The sequence below is a fragment of the Pleurodeles waltl genome, chromosome 10 (assembly GCF_031143425.1).
Source record: "Pleurodeles waltl isolate 20211129_DDA chromosome 10, aPleWal1.hap1.20221129, whole genome shotgun sequence".
Classification (NCBI taxonomy): domain Eukaryota; kingdom Metazoa; phylum Chordata; class Amphibia; order Caudata; family Salamandridae; genus Pleurodeles; species Pleurodeles waltl.
Window position 1 is genome coordinate 1,068,884,614 of NC_090449.1, and position 22,430 is coordinate 1,068,907,043.

The following is a 22,430-nucleotide window of genomic DNA, read 5'->3' on the forward strand; positions in this document are numbered from 1 at the left end:
AGAGGTAGGATCCTGCAGTTATGAACCAACCGGCGGATGTACACACCAGCTTCGGGGGTTAGGGTGCCCAGATCGCTGGGGTGGGCACGGGGCTCCTGCTCTCGGCCAACCCGTTGCACCCCCACAGCAGATTGGTGTTTGGGGGGGGGTGGCGGAACCGTGAGCACGAGGACAAGGGACGGTGAGGTGTTGGGAACCGCCCCCCATGGATACAGGTAAGGACCGTTCACCTGTGTGGTCCAACGGAAGTTCAGGAATGCGGGAGGATCTTTGGTTTTGTGGGCGTTATCATGATTTATTGCCGGATTTAAATTAGCTTTGCATATTATGTTTTTTAGTGATAACTTAAATAATTCTGCACAGTGTTGTTTTAATTTTATTGTCATTTATAAATAAAGTCTTCCAGTGTCAAAGACAACCAGGCTTTATCGGTTTACGTTTGATGGGTGTTGGGGCGGGGGCCTACTGGGGGCATCCAGGTTCTAACTCTGATGTCACTGCTGTGAGTTAACTAAATATGTCAGTTTGTGCCATGTGCACTGTCTATATGGTAGACACTGTGGTTGCAACTTATTGTCTAGTAAGTCACAGACGAGTTAGGTTTTTACACAGTGCACATCCTGAACTGAATTCCTGCAAAGTCCTCTCAGGTCAGACGGTCAAAATGAGACACAGTGAAGTAGCCATTTGCCTGGAATCACACATTTGGTCAAGTGGGGAAGCCAGGATTCAAAGCTAGATTTTCGTGTTACACATTATACAATCCAGACACTCGATGAATATCTCCTCTCTCCCTTTCACCAGACAATTTTTGTGTTTCATTATGTCTTGGCAAAGTAGAACAGTAGGTCAATAAATATACAAATCATAAATTAAGTCAATCCGGCTAGATATATGTATAAAATCTCAAATGTATTTCTTGAGAAAAGTCCAAAGTTAAGATAAAGTTAAGAGTAAGGATGTCAGGAGACTGCCTTCATGTCAATACCACTGCCTTGGAGAAACCGCCTTTGTAAACCTGATGAAAATTGGAACCTGATGAAAACAGAAAAACAAACTTGGTCCCCTCCTTAAAGTACACACAAGGGCAGTTTCTCCAACCCATGGTTGTTTTGTGGAGGAGTTTAAAGAAAAGTCGAAGAACTTCTTGAGCATTTGAATCAAGAACTGGGACAATATCAGTGTCATTACTTATGTGATGTTTTAATCTGAAAAGAATCATTTGTATATACGTTGTTACGATTTAAAGGTATGATTTGAATGTTAATTATTGTTCATATAAGAGTTTGTTTTGTTTTTGTGGTGGCCTTGCGAAGCACCTACCTGAGTTTCACGGTTGGTTTAGAGTTCCAAAGTTTATGACATGTTGAATTCGAATGTATTTGTTCTAGATTTGCAAAAAATGGAAGAGTATAAATCTGTGGCCACACTAATCAAGTTTCGTGCCCACTACACAGAATCAAATGTGTTGTTAATAATTGTCAGGAAAGGCAAATCTCTTTTTCTAGGAACTGTCTAAAAGTGGCATTTTCATAATTGTGACTTAAAATCTGATTTTACCATTAAAGAGGGTTTTAAATTACAATTCTTCAGACACCAAACTCAACATTCCTGTCTGCTCCTAATAGAAATTTGCAAATTAGTAAATATAATAAGGGGACCTAATGTTTTCCTATGGGACCAATAGGCCTCACAGTAGTGAAAAATACATTTAGAAGTCTAGACGTATGGTTAGGTAGGGTGGGCCTCACCCAACCTTATCAGGTGAGAGGTCGTTTGTGGCAACCTAAACCTGACACGCTGACTCCTCAGGAAAGTATTGGAAATAGATCAGACCCCTTTCACTCAGTTATTCCATTACTCACAAATGCCAATGCAGAACACGTGTTGCAAACAGTATTTCAATGCATTTATTGAAGCAATTGCATCCTAGTATAAAAAGCATCATGTGATAGTAAGGCAGATGAAACTCAACACAATAATCATTATTACAGCCAAAATAAAGAAGATGGACATCCCCACCATTTTGTATGAGTCCTGAAAGCCTAGGGATTGTAGTTATTCCTACCCAATCCTATGTCTAGATCTGAGAGCATAGTTGTTGTAACCCTTTTGCTTGGCCCATCCTAAGGGAGAAGCCCTAACCCCATACCTGAATGAGATACCAGGGGTCTTCGTGTTGTCTGGATGGCAATCTTCTTGGGAAGCTGAAGAGACAGCGGGGTGGTAAGCATCCAGGACAGAATGCCCGCTACCGTCCTTAGGGCTATGTGTTGTTTATATATATATATTTATTTTCCTACCCAATCCTAAATGCCCTGCCAACAGGAACATGCTTCAGACACTGAGGTGAATTGAAAGGTGGATGTTGGCAGGGTGATCACCCCATGTATTAACCACACTGATGATGGTGTTTTGGACACTGAAAAATGCAACTTTACTAGCTTTACTACATGAAGCATTGCGTAACTAGCTTCCCACTTCACCAATATCAGTTATTTACGTGTAGGGTTGAATGCGGCAAATAACTCCTTGGAGTTCATGTGCTTCCTGGGTACGCGATTCGCCTTAAAAACTTGTAAAGTCCAAGTCAACTGCAAAATGGACCTAAGCTGACTTTGCCATTGATGTAAAAATGACATATAATTTTTAATAATGTAAATAGCAGAAGACACAATGTTGTTTGACGTGTATATGCGAGTTCACAAGGTAGTCATACCATTATCAACAACGGCTAAAACTTTCTCTAACTGTTCCCTATCTATTTGCCTCAAACGAGCTGGAACCTCCATATTTCGTTATCTATTGTATATAGAAATCTTTTGGAGCGTGGCTCGTAGCTGTGTTGATACTGGCCCTGACATTGACTTTTTAACAAATTAAGCATTGGCTATAGCCCTCGCCATGACCTTAACAAGTGCAACAGACCAAGTTGCTGCAAGTGCAATGGACATTCAGGTACTAATAATTTCCAGTTCTAGAAAGCACTAAACACGTGCCTTGAACCTGTAACCATTTCAAATATTCTCTTTTGAGTAGGAATCCTTACCGGGTTCGACGTAAAAGGAAAGCGCTATAATAAAACCATCACTTTATGTATTAAGATACTAACAATCACACTCGATCGACCAATTTCCGCCACGCATTAGCCGATCCTCTCCGAAGAACCAAGAAGGATCATTCTGCCAGTAGCAGAATCATGCAGGGATATTTCCAGGATCATAGAATACCTCATAAGTACCTTTAATACCCCTCAGCCACAGTCACATTTCTTAAAATGTCATAGAAACAAAATTGAGGTAATTATCTGCTAAAAGTAGCAGAAGCGTGGAGGTGACAGGCTGGTTATACCATTATGTGGGAGTTGCTTTCTCAGTTCCACTTCGTAAGCTCCTTCATGACGTTTTTAAGAGTTGCTTCCACTAGCATGGAGATGCAGTTAGAAGTATATAATAAAAAATGTGCAGCCAGTCCAGGTAGTGATTTTGTCTTGGGCAGCTCTCTCATCCCAGTGAGACTATTTGTGAGTTTGCAGGGTAGGGGGATGCTTGGCATCCACACTGGGCACCCGAATCACAAAGGAACCTACGACTCGTAAAGTTAAGGGTACGGAGTCGTCGCACTTGTGACGGATTCTTCGCACTCGTAGCAGAACCTCTGCACTCAAGGTGGAATCTCTGCACTTACAAGTCGTAAGTCCCTTTGTTAATCAAACCCTGCGTTTTTTTAAAATACCCATTAAAGGGCCTTATTTAGAACTCGGCGGACAGGTTACTCGTCACAATGGTGATGGATATCCCGTTCACCGAAATCTAAATCCTATTATGTCCTATGGGATTTAGATTCTGCAGACGGAGTAACCCATCCGCCGAGTTCTAAATCAGGCCCAAAGTTCGGTTCTGTTTCACTATTTCCTCAAAGTGGATTCTTTAGAGACCAGCGGGTCACCGGGTCCGATCTGGTGCAGGCAGGAATCTTCGTGTGGAATTCTTCAGTCATTACTCGGGTTCCGCACTCCAAGGGAAGATTGAGAAGTTCGTTTTTCAAGAGTTTCTGACCCAGTGTAATCCGGTTCTGCCCTCCATTCTGGATTCAAGACATTTTACAGTTCGCGAACAGGTACAAGGCAGCTGGACTAGGCACAATTACGCTGGCATACTTCATGAAATTTCGGGATTTCACATTACGCTTGTTCTGCGAATTCCTGAAATTACGCTGTTACCCCTCATCGCTTGATTACGCAGCAGTTCGCTGCACAATCATATCACAGGAGCAGAGGAACAATGCACACAACCAGCACATGGGCGGCTGCTGCTCACGGCACTTGTGTTTTCGAGCAATTTTTAGTGCAAAATGCGCCCTCGCCTCCAAAATTGATGGAAAGACACATTTAGTGTTAAAATGCAGCGCCAATTGACGAATCTGCATTTTGTATAATTACATATAATTTCACATAATATTCCTAAAATTTCACATAATTATGCTATAACACTTGACACTAATTTTGCGCACCCCTAAGCAGTGTCATGGTCCCAATGCTCGAACGCTCATGACCCATCAAGTGTGCAGAAGCCATCGCAGGTCTGTCCTCGGTGTCCAGCGGGTCAGTTTCGGAACATCTCGGACCTTCACCCGGAAGCATTTATGCACAGGTCAGAAGTCAATCTCAAGGAAGTCCATGCAGGGTGGTCCTTATGTGATCACGCTGGATGTTCAGAGATTTTCACAACACCCACCTCATTCTGAGAACTTCATTGCAAAAGTCTGTTCTTTTCCCATCTCTTCTCAAACGTCTGGTCGTACAGGAATCAGAATTACATGTTTTTTAGTAATTAATGCGTCCCTCCAGATTCCTCAGGCAAACTATCTCAGTTCAACCCTTATGAAATGTACCTGAGGAAAATGTCCGTTAAATACTGTCACATGCAGATTTTGGTCCAGAAAACAAAAAAATCCGCTTGTTATGTCTAATGTAATGGACTAAAATTGTAATGGGTAATATTCATCGCACCTGTTAAATTTCATCCCTGGAACAATCATCTTCGTGCCCTCCACAGGGCCTTTCACAAGGAGAGCCCTTTAATCCATACGTCCCTCGCAAATTGCACAAAATCCTGTTTTTTTCACACCCAGATTCCGCCCGATAATAAATGAAGGAATTTGTCCAATTAAAACCAATACTTAATTTGTAAAAAAAAAATAAGTGCCGGCCCTTGTCAGGAGACCACAACAGCGCGCGCCACCCAGTACCGATATCCGCGCTACTGATGACAATTCAGACATTTTATACATTAAAACGACTAACACGAGCCAACCGAGCTATTTTTACCGCTCTGGGTGGCAAGTATTAGCCATTTTTAATGTATATGCAGCATGAAACAACTGTGGCGTTCATTAGAGAATTACGCAAGCAGGACCACGTGGCAGCTGTCACAAATCCGGTGTTGACGATTAAGTGCCAGTGCCAGTGCCGAGCACCGGAAACCACCGGCTCAAATTAAGCACTTATTAAAACAGTGTGCAGAGGGCAATATTGAGTGGTAATTCCAGTTGCAAATACTGTCACCCCAAATTATTCTCCATTAGATAGTGGACAACTCAGAATTAGATGCACAAACCTTCCGGAGAAAATCCCATGACCTTTGGTAACAATAATCCACCTGGGCAGTTTTTGCCCACAATGTGTAGCAGGCTGCTCGTGTTGTAACCTCTGCAGGCTGCCGGTGAGTTTCTGTGGTAGCCACGGGATGCCATTTTCCACTCTACCAGGTGGTCTGCGGTGGTAAGAAGCTTTTCCACTCCAGGCGGACGCCTTTGTCCGAGCTTTGGCGTGGGGGGATCTAGAGATCGGATTCAAGCAGAGGTCCCCGGTTCTTTGCTGTCAGTGAGGTGCTTGGAGGTGCTCCTAGGCACAAGGTGCACCTCGGTGGTCAGTGAACCTGGTTGTCCTGGGACCAGGATCTTGGCTGCATCAAAGCACCGGAAGCCCGGCTTCATCCTCTGACCCAAGCAGGAAGTGCTGTCGCACTAGGTTCTTGGATCTTTTCAAGCCGGAAGTGGATTTGGGTGTCACTACTTACTTGTGAGAATTCGACTGGTTCTATTCCGCAACCTTCATCGTGATGCCTCCAAAGAGACCGAACATAGAGAGGAGAGGAAAGCTTTCGCGTATAGAATGCTTGGGCTGGAATGCGTTCAGTTATATGCTTGAGTGGAATGCTTGGGGGGTGGAATGCTGGAATGCTTTTGTTTATATGCTTGAGCTGGAATGCTTGATCTGAATGCTTGGCGTGGGATGCTTGGGCTGGAATGCTTGAGCTGGAATCCTTGACCTAGAATGCTTTCGCTTACATGCTTGGGCTGGAATGCTTGAGCTGGAACCCTTGAGCTAGAATGCTTTCGCTTACAGGCTTGAGCTGGAATCTGTAAGCTGAAATGCGTGAGCTACAATGCTTGGGCTGGAATGCTTTGGCTACAATGCTTGAAGTGTGATGCTTTCAGTTATATGCTTGAGATGGAATGCTTGGGGTGGAATGCTTTTGTTTATATGCTTGAGCTGGAATGCTTTCATTTATATGCTTGAGCTGGAATGCTTGAGCTGAATGCTTGGGCTGGGATGCTTGGGCTGGAATGCTTGAGCTGGAATCCTTGAGCTAGAATGTTTTCGCTTACAGGCTTGAGCTGGAATGTGTGAGCTGAAATGCGCGATCTAGAATGCTTGGGCTGGAATGCTTTGGCTAGAATGCTTCAGCTGTGATGCTTTCATTTATATGCTTGAGCTGGAATGCTTGATCTGAATACTTGGGCTGGAATGCTTGGCCTGGAATGCTTGGGCTGGAATGCTTGTGCGGGAATGCTTTCGTTTCTATACTTGAGCTGGAATGCTTTTGCTTAAATGCTTGAGCTGCAATGCTTTTGTTTTAATGCTTTCGCTGGAATGCTTGAGCTGGAATATATGAGAGACAATGCTTGAGAGGGAATGCGTTCACTTATATGCTTAAGCTAGAATGCTTGAGCTAGAGCGCTTGAGCTAGAACGTTTGGTCTGGAATGCTCGAGCTGGAATGCTTGAGTTAGAATGCTTAATCTACAATCCTTGAACTGGAATGCTTGAGCTAGAATGGTTGAGCTGGAATGCTTTCACTTACATGCTTGAGCTGGAATGCATGAGCTATAATCTTTGAGCTGGAATGCTTGAGCTAGAATGCTTGAGCTGAAATGCTCAAGCTAGAATGCTCGAGCTAGAAAGCTTTCGCTGAAATGCTTTCGCTTACATGCTTGAGCTGGAATGTTTGACGTAGAATGCTTGGCCTGGAATGCTTGACCTAGAATGCTTGAGCTCCGATGCTTGAGTTGGAACGCTTGAGCTAGAATGCTTGAGCTGGAATGCTTGAGCTACGATGCTTGAGTTGGAATGCTTGAGCTAGAATGCTTGAGCTGGAATGCTTAAGATGGATGTTAGAGCTGGAATGCTTTTGCTTACATGCTTGAGCTGGAATGCTTGAGCTAGAATTCTTGAGCTGGAATGCTTTCACTTACATGCTGGAGCTGGAATGCTTGAGCTAGAATCCTTGAGCTGGAATGCTTGAGTTAGAATGCTTGAGCTAAAATGCTTGAGCTGAAATGCTCAAGCTAGAATGCTTGAACTGGAATGCTTTCGCTTACATGCTTTCGCTGGAATGCTTGGCGTAGAATGCTTGGCCTGGAATGCTTGACCTAGAATGCTCAAGCTAGAATGCTTGAGCTGGAATGCTTGAGCTACGATGCTTGAGTTGGAATGCTTGAGCTAGAATGTTTGAGCTAGAATGCTTGAGCTGGAATGCTTAAGGTGGAATGTTAGAGCTGGAATGCTTGAGCTGGAATGCTCGAGCTAGAATGTTTGGACTGGAAAGATTGAGCTGGAATGCTTGAGCTAGGATGCTTGAGTTGGAATGCTTGAGCTAGAACGCTTGAGGGTGAATGCGTAAGGTGGAATGTTAGAGCTGGAATGCTTGAGCTGGAATGCTTTCACTTACATGCTTGAGCTGGAATGCTTTTGCTTACATGCTTGAGCTGAAATGCTCGAGCTAGAATGTTTGGACTGGAATGATTGAGCTGGAATGCTTGAGCTAGGATGCTTGAGTTGGAATGCTTGAGCTAGAATGCTTGAGGTGGAATGTGTAAGGTGGAATGTTAGAGCTGGAATGCTTGAGCTAGAATGCTTGAGCTAGAATGCTTGAGCTTACATGCTTGAGCTGGAATGCTCGAGCTAGAATCCTTGAGCTAGAATGCTTGAGCTGGAATGCTGTCTCAGTTTTTTTTCTAAAACAGTGACGAGAGGGAATGGATCGCAGATCTAAATGAAGCAGGTTCCACTTCCAGGAGGAAAGTTGTTGGTGGAATTGCCCTGTATACACAAATGTACTATGCACAATGACTTAAAAGGTCTTAAATCTTCTTTTGGATAGAAAGCCAATGTAATCTTTGTAACATAACCACAACATAATTATAACATAACCATAAAATACCATAACATAAACATAACATAATATAACCATAACATAACATAATTAGTGTCTCCCAACCACAAGAATCTCAGTTGTATCAAGGGTAATTTTTAACCAGTTGGAATTCATCCATAGTCTCACATCATTAGTATCCGGTCATTTGTAAAATGAGCTGGTGCCATCTGCACAGGGGTTAGCAGGCATCCTGTGCTTCTGATGATGACTGGAAGGGGCTTACACAAATATCTAACAGATAGGGAGACAAAGTCAGTCCCCAAGGGACTCCTGTGGGTACCGATGTGAGGCTGTGATGAACTCTCTTAGTGTTACTTCCTGGTTTTAATCAAAAGATTTAAACCAGTTGCTCTACATAAAGTGTTATTTGGGCACATTTATTTTCACTGACATGAATATATATTTGTATTTACATATAACTTGGGAATTTTAGTGTTGTTCATGGTTTTAATGTAACCTTTGTGTTTTTTTCAATATTTCTTTTAATATAAATCAATATCTTATGACAATAGCTCTGCGCCCAACACCCTGGAGGCGGCCAAGCCTCCATGAGCAGCCAACCACCTACAGACTCCATCCCCCGCCCCCAGTGCCCAACACCCGGCAGGCAGCCAAGCCTCCATGAGTGGCCAACCATCTACAGACTCCATCCCCCGCCCCCAGCGCCCAACACCCGGCAGGCGGCCAAGCCTCCATGAGTGGCCAACCATCTACAGACTACATCCCCCGCCCCCAGCGCCCAACACCCTGCAGGCGGCCAAGCCTCCATGAGTGGCCAACCATCTATAGACTCCATCCCCCGCCCCCAACACCCTGCAGGCGGTCAAGCCTCCAACCATCTACAGACTCCATCCCCCGCCCCCAGCGCCCAACACCCTGCAGGCGGCCAAGCCTCCGTGAGCGGCCAACCATCTACAGACTCCATCCCCCACCCCCATCGCCCAACACCCTGCAGGCGGCCAAGCCTCCGTGAGCAGCCAACCACCTACAGACTCCATCCCCCACCCCCAGCGCCCAACACCCTGCAGGCGGCCAAGCCTCCATGAGCGGCCAACCATCTACAGACTCCATCCCCCGCCCCCAGCGCCCAACACCCTGCAGGCGGCCAAGCCTCCATGAGCAGCCAACCACCTACAGACTCCACCCCCCACCCCCAGCGCCCAACACCCTGCAGGCGGCCAAGCCTCCATGAGCAGCCAACCATCTACAGACTCCATCCCCGCCCCCAGCGCCCAACACCCTGCAGGCGGCCAAGCCTCCATGAGCGGCCCACCATCTATAGACTCCATCCCCCGCCCCCTACACCCTGCAGGCGGTCAAGCCTCCAACCATCTACAGACTCCATCCCCCGCCCCCAGCGCCCAACACCCTGCAGGCGGCCAAGCCTCCGTGAGCGGCCAACCATCTACAGACTCCATCCCCCGCGCCCAACACCCTGCAGGCGGGCAAGCCTCAGTGAGCAGCCAACCATCTACAGACTCCATCCCCCACCCCCATCGCCCAACACCCTGCAGGCGGCCAAGCCTCCGTGAGCAGCCAACCACCTACAGACTCCATCCCCCACCCCCAGCGCCCAACACCCTGCAGGCGGCCAAGCCTCCATGAGCGGCCAACCATCTACAGACTCCATCCCCCGCCCCCAGCGCCCAACACCCTGCCGGCAGCCAAGCCTCCATGAGCAGCCAACCACCTACAGACTCCACCCCCCCCCCAGCGCCCAACACCCTGCAGGCGGCCAAGCCTCCATGAGCAGCCAACCATCTACAGACTCCTTCCCCCGCGCCCAACACCCTGCAGGCGGGCAAGCCTCAGTGAGCAGCCAACCATCTACAGACTCCATCCCCCACCCCCATCGCCCAACACCCTGCAGGCGGCCAAGCCTCCGTGAGCAGCCAACCACCTACAGACTCCATCCCCCACCCCCAGCGCCCAACACCCTGCAGGCGGCCAAGCCTCCATGAGCGGCCAACCATCTACAGACTCCATCCCCCGCCCCCAGCGCCCAACACCCTGCAGGCGGCCAAGCCTCCATGAGCAGCCAACCACCTACAGACTCCACCCCCCACCCCCAGCGCCCAACACCCTGCAGGCGGCCAAGCCTCCATGAGCAGCCAACCATCTACAGACTCCATCCCCGCCCCCAGCGCCCAACACCCTGCAGGCGGCCAAGCCTCCATGAGCGGCCAACCATCTATAGACTCCATCCCCCGCCCCCTACACCCTGCAGGCGGTCAAGCCTCCAACAATCTACAGACTCCATCCCCCGCCCCCAGCGCCCAACACCCTGCAGGCGGCCAAGCCTCCGTGAGCGGCCAACCATCTACAGACTCCATCCCCCGCGCCCAACACCCTGCAGGCGGGCAAGCCTCAGTGAGCAGCCAACCATCTACAGACTCCATCCCCCACCCCCATCGCCCAACACCCTGCAGGCGGCCAAGCCTCCGTGAGCAGCCAACCACCTACAGACTCCATCCCCCACCCCCAGCGCCCAACACCCTGCAGGCGGCCAAGCCTCCATGAGCGGCCAACCATCTACAGACTCCATCCCCCGCCCCCAGCGCCCAACACCCTGCCGGCAGCCAAGCCTCCATGAGCAGCCAACCACCTACAGACTCCACCCCCCCCCCAGCGCCCAACACCCTGCAGGCGGCCAAGCCTCCATGAGCAGCCAACCATCTACAGACTCCATCCCCGCCCCCATTTCCTGGGACTCGTGTGTAGGGACACGTGGCCCACACTTGCTGCCACCAGAGCCTGGCGGGGCCATCAGGCAGCCCTGGGTCCTGTGGGAGTCCAGTGGGACTGTGACTAAACTACATTTTGTTATTAATGTTGTGCTCACTGGAGGTACCTCTGGGGTCCCCTGCACACTGTTGTGTAGCGTCGCTGGCGAGCCACGCGGAAGTTGAAGGCACACACACACAGGTATGGGGTCGCATCCGTTTATTATCTGCTCTCGCATTAAAGACCCTTTTCCCGCATTCCTCACCTTTATTTATACCCTCCCCGTGTCCTCCTGGTGCGATCCATCTCGCACCTCTCGCCGGGGGTTTTTGCCCCCAACCCCTTCTGATTCCAAGGAAGTGGTCCTGCCCACTTCCTGCGGCAACACTACACACACCACTAGGGTTAGGGGTCAGGGTATCAGTACCCTGCGCCATTATATGGTTTTTTATTTTTCATTTTCCTCGAGTCCTGTAATGGTGGCTGTAAAAGTTTTCTTCCTGTTGTGCCAGCCAATCACATCACTCGGTCCCATGAGACGCTCGCAGGACCAGCCAAACAGAATCTTTTTTGTTGTTTTTCCTGCGGGCGACCCGCAGCAACAGATATCTCTATTTTTTAAACCATAAATTCTCTAACCAGCTGAATGGATTTACTCTACATCAAAATAAGCACACTTTCTGGATAAATATCTAACTTCCCTTCAAACTTGGTGTAATTCTGCTCAGTCGTGTTTTTCAGTATGGCTTTTCTGTAATTTTTCCTATGGAAATTGCATGGGAGAAAAGTGTTTTGAGACCCACCCCTTTTCTTGGCTGTCGCTTGACAGATCACCCTGAAACTTTCCAGAAAGGAGATGATGTGAATTAGCTTTTTTTAAAAAGTTTTGTGCAGATTCGTCAAACAGCGCCAAAGTTATTAGTTAAAAAAAAAGTACCACTGTTTAATTAATTATATTTACAGTGGTTAAGGGCCCTTTCTAAAGCTTAACTGGTAATTTTTCTGTTGCTGAAGGCAGGTGTTATAAACTGATGCTAACGAGGAGTTACCCTGTTAACAAATAAAACTGATGCAATAATGATGTAAAACTGTCACAAGATGTACTGCCACACGCCGCATAATTTGAACTCTTCTTGCCGCATTATTTAGCCAACACAGCTATATAATGTGGTCCAACCCTGCCCCATGGGTCCAGCAGGCCAGTCTACACATAACAGTGAAAAGTTATGGAGAAGAAACAACCTGGACGTGAGTCAGATATCCAGATTATATCACATTCTCTGGGTGCAGCCATGTTAGCGTCACACAAACCATTCACCTGGGAAGAAACCCCGACTCCTCCCACTGCTTCCCTGTTACATTGATTTTCATTCATTTCCATTTATGGCGCCTGCAATTTGTTGCACCTGCTCAGCTGCTTTGTCCCTTAACATTTTAGAATATTTATATTATATTTAATATATTTAGCTCCTGCTGTCTTTTCTACATGTTTTTTTTCTCAGTTTGGTCTCTTTTCCAAGCTCTTTTTTACTCAAAATCGGATGTTTGCAACCTTTTCACATGCTACCGAGAGCACAGAGAGGCACGAATCACACTCCAGTCAATGGAGAACTTAACAGAAGAAAAAACGACTCAGAATGTACAACTTTCGGCATTCACAAAGGTAAGTTATGAGTAGTATGTTTACGTCTGCACTCGGGGTGCAATCTCTGCACTCAGGGTGGAGATCTGCTCCGAGAGGGCAGATTCCACTCTGGGTGCAGAGAGGACACTCCAGGTGCGGAGAGTACACTCCGGTGCGGAGAGAACACTTCGGGTGCAGGGGGGACACTCCGGGTGCGGAGAGTACACTCTGGGTGCAGAGGACACTCCAGGTGCGGAGACTACACTCCGGTGCGGAGAGGACACTTCGGGTGCCGAGAGGACACTCCGTGTGCACAGAGTACACTCTAGGTGCAGAGAGGATACTCCGTGTGCACAGAGTACACTCTAGGTGCAGAGAGGACACTCCTTGTGCACAGAGTACACTCTAGGTGCAGAGAGGACACTTCGGGTGCGGAAAGTGCACTCTGGTGCGGAGAGGACACTTTGGGTGCAGAGAGGACACTCCAGGTGCGGAGAGTACGCTCCGGTGCAGAGAGGACACTTTGGGTGCAGAGAAGACACTCCGGGTGCAGAGAGTACACTCCAGTGCGGAGATTCCACTCTGGGTGCAGAGAGGACACTCCAGGTGCGGAGAGTACACTCCAGTGTGGAGAGGACACTTTGGGTGCCGAGAGGACACTCTAGGTGCGGAGAGTACACTCTAGGTGCAGAGAGGACACTTTGGGTGCGGAGAGTGCGCTCCGGTGCGGAGAGAACACTTCGGGTGCAGAGAGGACACTCCGGGTGCGGAGAGTACACTCCGGTGCAGAGAGTATACTTTGGTTGCAAAGGGGACACTCCGGGTGCGAAGAGTACACTCTGGTGTGGAGAGGACACTTTGGATGCAGAGAGGACACTCCAGTGCAGAGATTCCACTCTGGGTGCAGAGGACACTCCAGGTGCGGAGAGTACACTCCGGTGCGGAGAGGACACTCCAGGTGCCGAGAGGACACTCCGGGTGCGGAGAGGACACTCCGGGTGCGGAGAGTACACTCTAGGTGCAGAGAGGACACTTCGGATGCAGAGAGTGCACTCCGGTGCGGAGAGGACACTTCAGGTGCAGAGAGGACACTCCAGGTGCGGAGAGGACACTTTGGGTGCCGAGAGGACACTCTGGGTGCGGAGAGTACACTCCGGTGCGGAGATTCCCCTCTGGGTGCAGAGAGGACACTCCAGGTGCGGAGAGTACACTCTGGTGCGGAGAGGACACTTTGGGTGCCAAGAGGACACTCCGGGTGCGGAGAGTACACTCTAGGTGCAGAGAGGACACTTTGGGTGCGGAGAGTGCGCTCTGGTGCGGAGAGGACACTTCGAGTGCAGAGAGGACACTCCAGGTGCAGAGAGTACACTCTGGTGCGGAGAGGACACTTCGGGTGCAGAGAGGACACTCTGGGTGCGGAGAGTACACTCCAGTGCGGAGAGGACACTTCAGTGCAGAGAGGACACTCCCAGTGCGGAGACTCCACTCCAGGTGCGGAGAATACACTCCGGTGCGGAGAGGACACTTCGGGTGTCGAGAGGACGCTCCGGGTGCAGAGAGTACACTCTAGGTGCTGAGAGGACACTTCAGGTGCGGAGAGTGCACTCTGGTGCAGAGAGGACACTTCGGGTGCAGAGAGGACACTCCGGGTGTGGAGAGTACACTCCGGTGCGGAGATTCCACTCTCGGTGCAGAGAAGACACTCCAGGTGTGGAGAGTACACTCCGGTGCGGAGAGGACACTTTGGGTGCGGAGAGGACACTCCAGGTGCGGAGAGGACACTCCGGGTGCAGAGAGGACACTCCGAGTGCAGAGTACACTTCGGTGCAGAGATTCCACTCTGGGTGCAGAGAGGACACTCCAGGTGCGGAGAGGACACTTCGGGTGCAGAGATTCCACTCTGGGTGCAGAGAGTACACTCCGGTGCGGAGAGGACACTTCGGGTGCAGAGATGACACTCCGGGTGCAGACAGTAGACTCTGGTGCTGAGTGGAATTTCTGCACTCGGGCAGAGACTCCGCACTGAGTGCGGAGAGTCTGCACCTCATTCAGACGTAAAGACACTACTCATAACTTACCTTTGTGAATACCCAAAGTTGTGAATTTAGACTTCTGGTCTAAACTTAGAGCAACAGTCTAAGTTTCCCCTTGTGAATCGGGCCCTATGTGTATTCAAAATTCGTAGGTCATAAAGCTTCTGAAGCTGACAAACTTGTGATTTCGGGCTGCAACTGCAATCATGAGTGACAGCAGGAAACACAGGGACCTGCAGCCGCAGGGCTGCTGCAACCATGAGTGACAGCAGGAAACACAGGGACCTGCAGCCTCAGGAATACTTCAACCATGAATGACAGCGGGAAACACAGGGACCTGCAGCCGCAGGGCTGCTGCAACCATGAGTAACAGCAGGAAACACAGGGACCTGCAGCCACAGGGCTGCTGCAACCATGAGTGACAGCACGAAACACAGGGACCTGCAGCCGCAGGAATACTTCAACCATGAGTGACAGCAGGAAACACTGTGATCTGCAGCCTCTGGGCTACTGCAACCGTGAGTGACAGCGGGAAACACTGTGACCTGCAGCCTCCGGGCTACTGGAACCATGAAAGACAGCAGGAAACACAGTGACCTGCAGCCTCAGGACTGCTGCAACCATGAGTGACAGCAGGAAACACAGGGACCTGCAGCAGCAGGGCTGCTGCAACCATGAGTGACCGCAGGAAACACAGGGCCCTGCAGCCTCAGGAATACTTCAACCATGAGTGACAGTGGGAAACACTGTGACCTGCACCCTCCGGGCTACTGCAACCGTGAGTGACAGCAGGAAACACAGGGACCTGCAGCTGCAGGGCTGCTGCAACCATGAGTGACAGCAGGAAACACAGGGACCTGCAGCAGCAGGGCTGCTGCAACCATGAGTGACCGCAGGAAACACAGGGACCTGCAGCCTCAGGAATACTTCAACCATGAGTGACAATGGGAAACACTGTGACCTGCACCCTCCGGGCTACTGCAACCATGAGTGACAGTAGGAAACACAGTGACCTGCAGCTTCAGGACTACTGCAACCGTGAGTGACAGCAGGAAACACAGGTACCTGCAGCCTCAGGACTACTGCAAGCATAACAGCAGGAAACACAGGTACCTGCAGCCTCAGGACTACTGCAACCATGAGTGACAGCAGGAAACACAGTGACCGGCAGCCTCAGAACTACTGCAACCATGAGTGACCGCAGGAAACACAGGGACCTGTAGCCGCAGGGCTGCTGCAGCCATGAGTGACAGCAGGAAACACAGGGACCTGCAGCAGCAGGGCTGCTGCAACCATTAGTGACCACAGGAAACACAGGGACCTGCAGCCTCAGGAATACTTCAACCATGAGTGACAGCGGGAAGCACTGTGATCTGCAGTCTCTGGGCTACTGCAACCGTGAGTGACAGCGGGAAACACTGTGACCTGCAGCCTCCGGGCTACTGCAACCAAGAGTGACAGCAGGAAACACAGTGACCTGCAGCTTCAGGACTACTGCAACCATGAGTGACAGCAGGAAACACAGGTACCTGCAGCCTCAGGACTACTGCAATCATGAGTGACAGCAGGAAACAAAGTGACCGGCAGCCTCAGGACTACTGCAAGCATGACAGCAGGAAACACAGGTACCTGCAGCCTCAGGACTACTGCAAGCATGACAGCAGGAAACACAGGTACCTGCAGCCTCAGGACTACTGCAAGCATGACAGCAGGAAACACAGGTACCTGCAGCCTTTGGACTGCTGCAACCATGAGTGACAGCAGGAAACACAGTGACCTGCAGCCTCAGGACTACTGCAACCATGAGTGCCAGCAGGAAACCCAGGGACCTGCAGCCGCAGGGCTGCTTCAACCATGAGTGACAGCGGGAAACACAGTGACCTGCAGCCTCAGGACTACTGCAACCATGAATGACAGCGGGAAACACAGGGACCTGCAGCAGCAGGGCTGCTGCAACCATGAGTGACTGCAGGAAACACAGGGACCTGCAGCCTCAGGAATACTTCAACCATGAGTGACAGCGGGAAACACTGTGATCTGCAGTCTCTGGGCTACTGCAACCGTAAGTGACAGCAGGAAACACTGTGACCTGCAGCCTCCGGGCTACTGCAACCATGAGTGACAGCAGGAAACACAGTGACCTGCAGCTTCAGGACTACTGCAACCATGAGTGACAGCAGAAAACACAGGTACCTGCAGCCTCAGAACTACTGCAAGCATGACAGCAGGAAACACAGGTACCTGCAGCCTCAGGACTACTGCAAGCATGACAGCAGGAAACACAGGTACCTGCAGCCTTTGGACTGCTGCAACCATGAGTGACAGCGGGAAACACAGTGACCTGCAGCCTCAGGACTACTGCAACCATGAGTGACAGCAGGAAACACAGGGACCTGCAGCCGCAGGGCTGCTGCAACCATGAGTGACAGCAGGAAACACCTTGACCTGCAGCCTCAGGACTACTGCAACCATGAATGACAGCAGGAAACACAGGGACCTGCAGCCGCAGGGCTGCTGCAACCATGAGTGACAGCAGGAAACACAGGGACCTGCAGCAGCATTGCTGCTGCAACCATTAGTGACCGCAGGAAACACAGGGCCCTGCAGCCTCAGGAATACTTCAACCATGAGTGACAGCGGGAAACACTGTGATCTGCAGTCTCTGGGCTACTGCAACCGTGAGTGACAGTGGGAAACACTGTGACCTGCAGCCTCCGGGCTACTGCAACCATGAGTGACAGCAGGAAACACAGTGACCTGCAGCTTCAGGACTACTGCAACCATGAGTGACAGCAGGAAACACAGGTACCTGCAGCCTCAGAACTACTGCAAGCATGACAGCAGGAAACACAGGTACCTGCAGCCTCAGGACTACTGCAACCATGAAAGCAGGAAACACAGGTACCGGCAGCCTCAGGCCTACTGCAACCATGAGTGACAGTAGGAAACACGGGGACCCGCAGTGTCCGGCCTCCTGCAACCATGAGTGACAGCAGGAAACACGGGGACCCGCAGTGTCCGGCCTACTGCAACCATGAGTGACAGCAAGAAACACTGCAACCGGCAGCCTCAGGTCTACTGCAGTCATAAGTGACAGTGGGGAAACACAATGACCTGAGGACATCTTGAGATGAATACCTCTTTTCACGGGATGGATCTGGTGAAGTTAAACTTTGGCTCGGGTGATGTCACGAGACTGCGTCCTTTTCACAAAGAGCCGAGTTCCTTCCTGACCTCATATTCAGAAAGTTTGGCTTCGCTATCACTGTGTTTATGTGGCTGTCACGTGGCTTCGGACGCAGCGGTAACTCACTGCCCATGGAAGAGCAGGAGATCGCCAGGGAGGGTGAGAGGTTACACTTTCAAAGGGCTGCGGCATTAGGATGTGAATAATACTGCTAAGTAACCAGCATACCTTTGTCGGCCTACACGAAAACTGCGTGAGACTGCCATAAATCTGTTGAAATATATTTATATGTCCATACAGTTTCTCTTTTTAAGGGACTTTTAGGTTATTGCATTTACATGGTATACATTTCTCCTAACATATGCAAGTGTATGAGCATTTTAATGCGTTTCAAACTGAGGTAACATATTTGTATACAGTGGCGTAACAAAGGCCCCCGCGGTGAGAGGATGCCCCGGAGCTCCAGGGGGCCCCTTCAGCACAGTACACTGGCTGGGTCCAGGGAGGAGGGGACCCCCTACAGGTATTTGCAGGCCCCCTCTTAAGGTTCGTTACCCCCCTGCTTTTATATAGATCATTGTTAGAATAAATGGGACAACGAATCAAAGCCTTATTTGTACTTGTCTTGATGGTAATGTGCTTTGAAGTGGGCGCGCTTCAGAAACAGACCGAGCATGTTTTGCACATCTAGGCGCCTCCTTGTTGAGCCCCCGAGGCCCCAGGAACAAGATCACATGGTTCAGTAACAGAAGCCATTGCGCTCTTATCAGAGAGATTAAGCATCTTATTAAAAAGGGAACCAGTGTGCACCCCCCCCCCCCCCAAACCCCCCGGGCAGGAGCCTGCGCCAGTACACAGTGTTCTGTGCTGACGGGGCCCCATGGAGCTCGGGCCCGCCCCCACACCGCAGGGGCTGCGGGGCCTTTGTTACGCCACTTATTAGTGCTATTTATCCCACTTGGTAAATAAGGAACCCCGTGGTATTGTTTATTCGCCAGGTGCAATTAATAGCAGCTATACCTGTAATCAGGCCCTGAGAACCTTCCAGAAGATACTGGGTCCTGTTTAGCTGCAGAGGTCGGAAAAGAGAGAGCCAGAGCGTCATCCTAGCGCCTTGAAGGGTTTGTCTTGGCGCTGCCACAGAGTTCTAAGTTCTTGTGTCGGAGTGTTTGACCGTGGGGGGTTGATTCCTGGTGCCCAGTTTAGTTTGGCGCCATCTTTGTCAGTCCTGACGTGTTTAGCGAAGGCTTGTAAACTGTGCAGAGCGTGTGCTTTGTTCTAGCCAAGAGGTTGTCAAGGCGCACAAAACAAAACCATCAGCCCTCAGCTGAGGCACGGAGAGCAGTCCTGGAGGTGTTGCCAAAATTGGAAATGTTCCGCGCTGTAAACATGATGCTCGGCGCTCTGCTTTCAATTATCTGAGGCTCAAAGCGGTTTTAGGTTTGTGTGTCTCCGTCCTTGATATTGTTTCCGCCTGTCTCTCCCTGATGCTCCCTCTGGATTAAAAGCTCTTGTTTTGAATGCTAAATACATCACTCACACATTTAGTTAAAGTATTTTAATGGAAGACATACCAAAACTGATTTTTTTAAATTATTTTTCAGGTAGAGATGCTTTGCTGATGTGACAAGTCTTTGCAACTCATATTCTAGGTTGATTCCTGCTAAAAGGATGGAATACATTGTAGTAATATTGAATCATGAACTATGAGCTGATCTAGTCTCGAGCTGTATTTTCCAGAATATTCAGTTTATAACTTGCAGCATTAGCAGCATTAACGCCAGTGCAGCCGGAAGTGGTGCTATTAAGGCCGGCCCCTGCAGCCCCTGCAGGGCAGAGGCACCTGTGTGTTCCCACAAGTGGGTTAATGCTGTCATCAGCCAATGATCCCTCACAGAATGAATTCCACCACTAAGTGCCACCCACTCCCTCCCCTTGGGATCTAACCTTAACATTCTACAACACGCGTGAAGAAGCACATGCTCACACAGATGCACACACACGCATGCACACACACACATCCATCCGCAGTGGATCCTCAGATTCGTGGGAAAAGCAAGGCCCTGATTGGCTGGCCACAAACGGACAGAAAAGTTGTGGCTGAGGGGGTGAGTGTAAAAACATATAAGGGTTCAACATGATATCTTGACTCCTTAGGACACATACATATTGCAGCTTGGGTTTGGGTGCATGCGGGAGGTTTAGCCGCTGGGCCTGGCCAACGGCCAGGCCCTGCAGTGAACCCCCGCCAGACACAGCCAAAGGCCAAGCGCAGCGCTGGTTATATTAAAGTGCGTGCACGCGTGCTAAAAAGCCATAGAGATTCACTAAAAAAAAACAAAGGTTACAGCAGAGGTCTCCAAACTTTCTAATGCCGTGCCCCCCCAGTTGAAAAATAAAAATCATTGGCCCCCCTCAGAATTTTTCACAATTATTTCATAAAGATGGCAATGTTTAAATATGTCTAGACCTATTTAAACATTGCAGTTAAGTACTGTTACCTTTTTAAAAAAATGCAATAACATGCTTCTGCTTAAAACAAAGACTGTATAATGCTTCTTTTGGCCAGAGTCTGGCACCCCCCCACCCCTGGGATCACTTGAGGCCCCCCTAGGGGGGCCTGCCCTCCAGTTTGAAGACCTCTGGGTTACAGGGACTGTGATGCCTGGTTTCCTGGGCACCAGGGCACTCAGTGGTTACTGCGCTCCAATCCCATCAACTAGAGTGTTCCCGGCTGGTGTCCTGGGTCCTCAGTACTACTGGACCCAAAACTGGATAACCACGTCCTCCTCTCCAGCACTTGACTCTCTCAGGGTAGCGAGACAGAGCAATCCAAGCTTACTCAAGGAGGTGAGGTGGGTTTAGACATTCAGAATACAGGGTACGCCGTACTACCAGCTAATACGATCAGTGTCCAGTCAGTGCTTTACTTTTTAAAACAAAAAGTATATGAACACACATAAGAGAAATATACTACACATTAAACTAGAATAGATAGTGAAAATCAAAATCTCTACAACCCTTTGGGCCAAAGTTCTGACCCCAAACAGTATTATAGCGCCTAGACGCTAAGCACAATAAAAAAACAGTTAACATGTAGACACACAATTAGCATTGCATATAACAGACCATGTTGAACAGGGTTGCTCTCATTCGCTAGAGCCATAACACTAATCCTTGTATTGAGGGTGATGTCGTTTCAGCATATGATGTGAAGTCAAATGTTCCAAATCACCCCCAGAACCCACCACCCAAAAAACAGAAGTGCCCTCCCGTTCTTAGCGAGGACTCCACTCTAGTGCATCAGGGAGCTGATCACGGGTGCCTGATGTCTTGGTACACTTTACTGGAGTCCCACTAGTCAGTAGCCACTGGCTAGCTGTCAGAGGGCAGTGGCTGGCCAGAGTGCCAGTACTCCCTGGTACCCCAAGATGTCCCAAAGAGGAAGGTGGGGGGCCTGTCCCACAGGACACTTTTCACCAGGTACAGATTGTAACTGGGAGTATCACACAGGCTCCCACAGCACAGGGGAGGGGTCTGGGAAAAGTGATCTCACCTTCAAGGACTGAGGTCAAGCTTCCCCATCTCCCTCCATCTTTGTTGATGGGCTGCAAGCTTCTTTATCTTGAGCAGATGTCTGCAATATCCTTGTGTTCCAAGCAGATGCTCCACAAGCCTCACACAACACCTGATCCTCTAAATTCAGGCTGCTGACCGATGCCCTTGCTGCTCGTCAAGCTGGCAAATTCCTTCACAGCAGAGTCCATTCATCACAGAGAAAATTCTCTCAAGTCAGAAACAGTGAGCAAGCTTCCCTTATCTTTCAAGACAGGCCAAAGCTAGCCTCCGTAGATACTTGTTAGAACAGAAGACCAGTCTTGAACAACCATTGACCACTCAGGCAAGACTTTTATCACCTCATATTGATACACTGATCCAATCAGCGGGTCTGCTACTTTGGAATCCTGGATGCCCCTCCAATCATGAGGCACATATGTGCCATGCTCACTGCATGTTCAAAGCATGCAAAGGATGAATTACTGCCCTCTTTGACAAGCTCTTGGTATCAACCCGGGCTATTCCCCAGAGAGGAATTTTAATTAACTCCAGACCAGGAGGCACTAACTATCACCCAATAGAAAGGGGGCGGGTCCACCTAGCAGAGTTAGTGCATCTAAACACAGAAAAGAGCAAATATCTATCCCCAGCCTTCCAGGCTTCTCCAAGGAACAGGGAGGGGCACGGGGGAGCTGGAATGTCAAGCGGAACAGCTCAGCTCACATTAAACACAATGGCCCTCCTCACGAGTCTCCCCTAGGGAACCCACTGGCTCTCAAATACACCTCCCAGGTAGAGAACAGG

General features: G+C 49.6%; 1 protein-coding gene across 1 annotated transcript in view; it reads right to left on the reverse strand.

Annotated features, from left to right (window-relative positions):
• LOC138262246 (uncharacterized) overlaps positions 1 to 21,932 on the reverse strand; it is a 103,709-nt gene extending 81,777 nt beyond the window's left edge. Inside the window, exon 1 of the mRNA XM_069212111.1 lies at positions 21,625 to 21,932. The gene's annotated coding sequence lies outside the window, so the exon portion shown is untranslated. The remainder of the gene's footprint in view (positions 1 to 21,624) is intronic.
• Between the last annotated feature and the right edge of the window lie 498 nt (positions 21,933 to 22,430).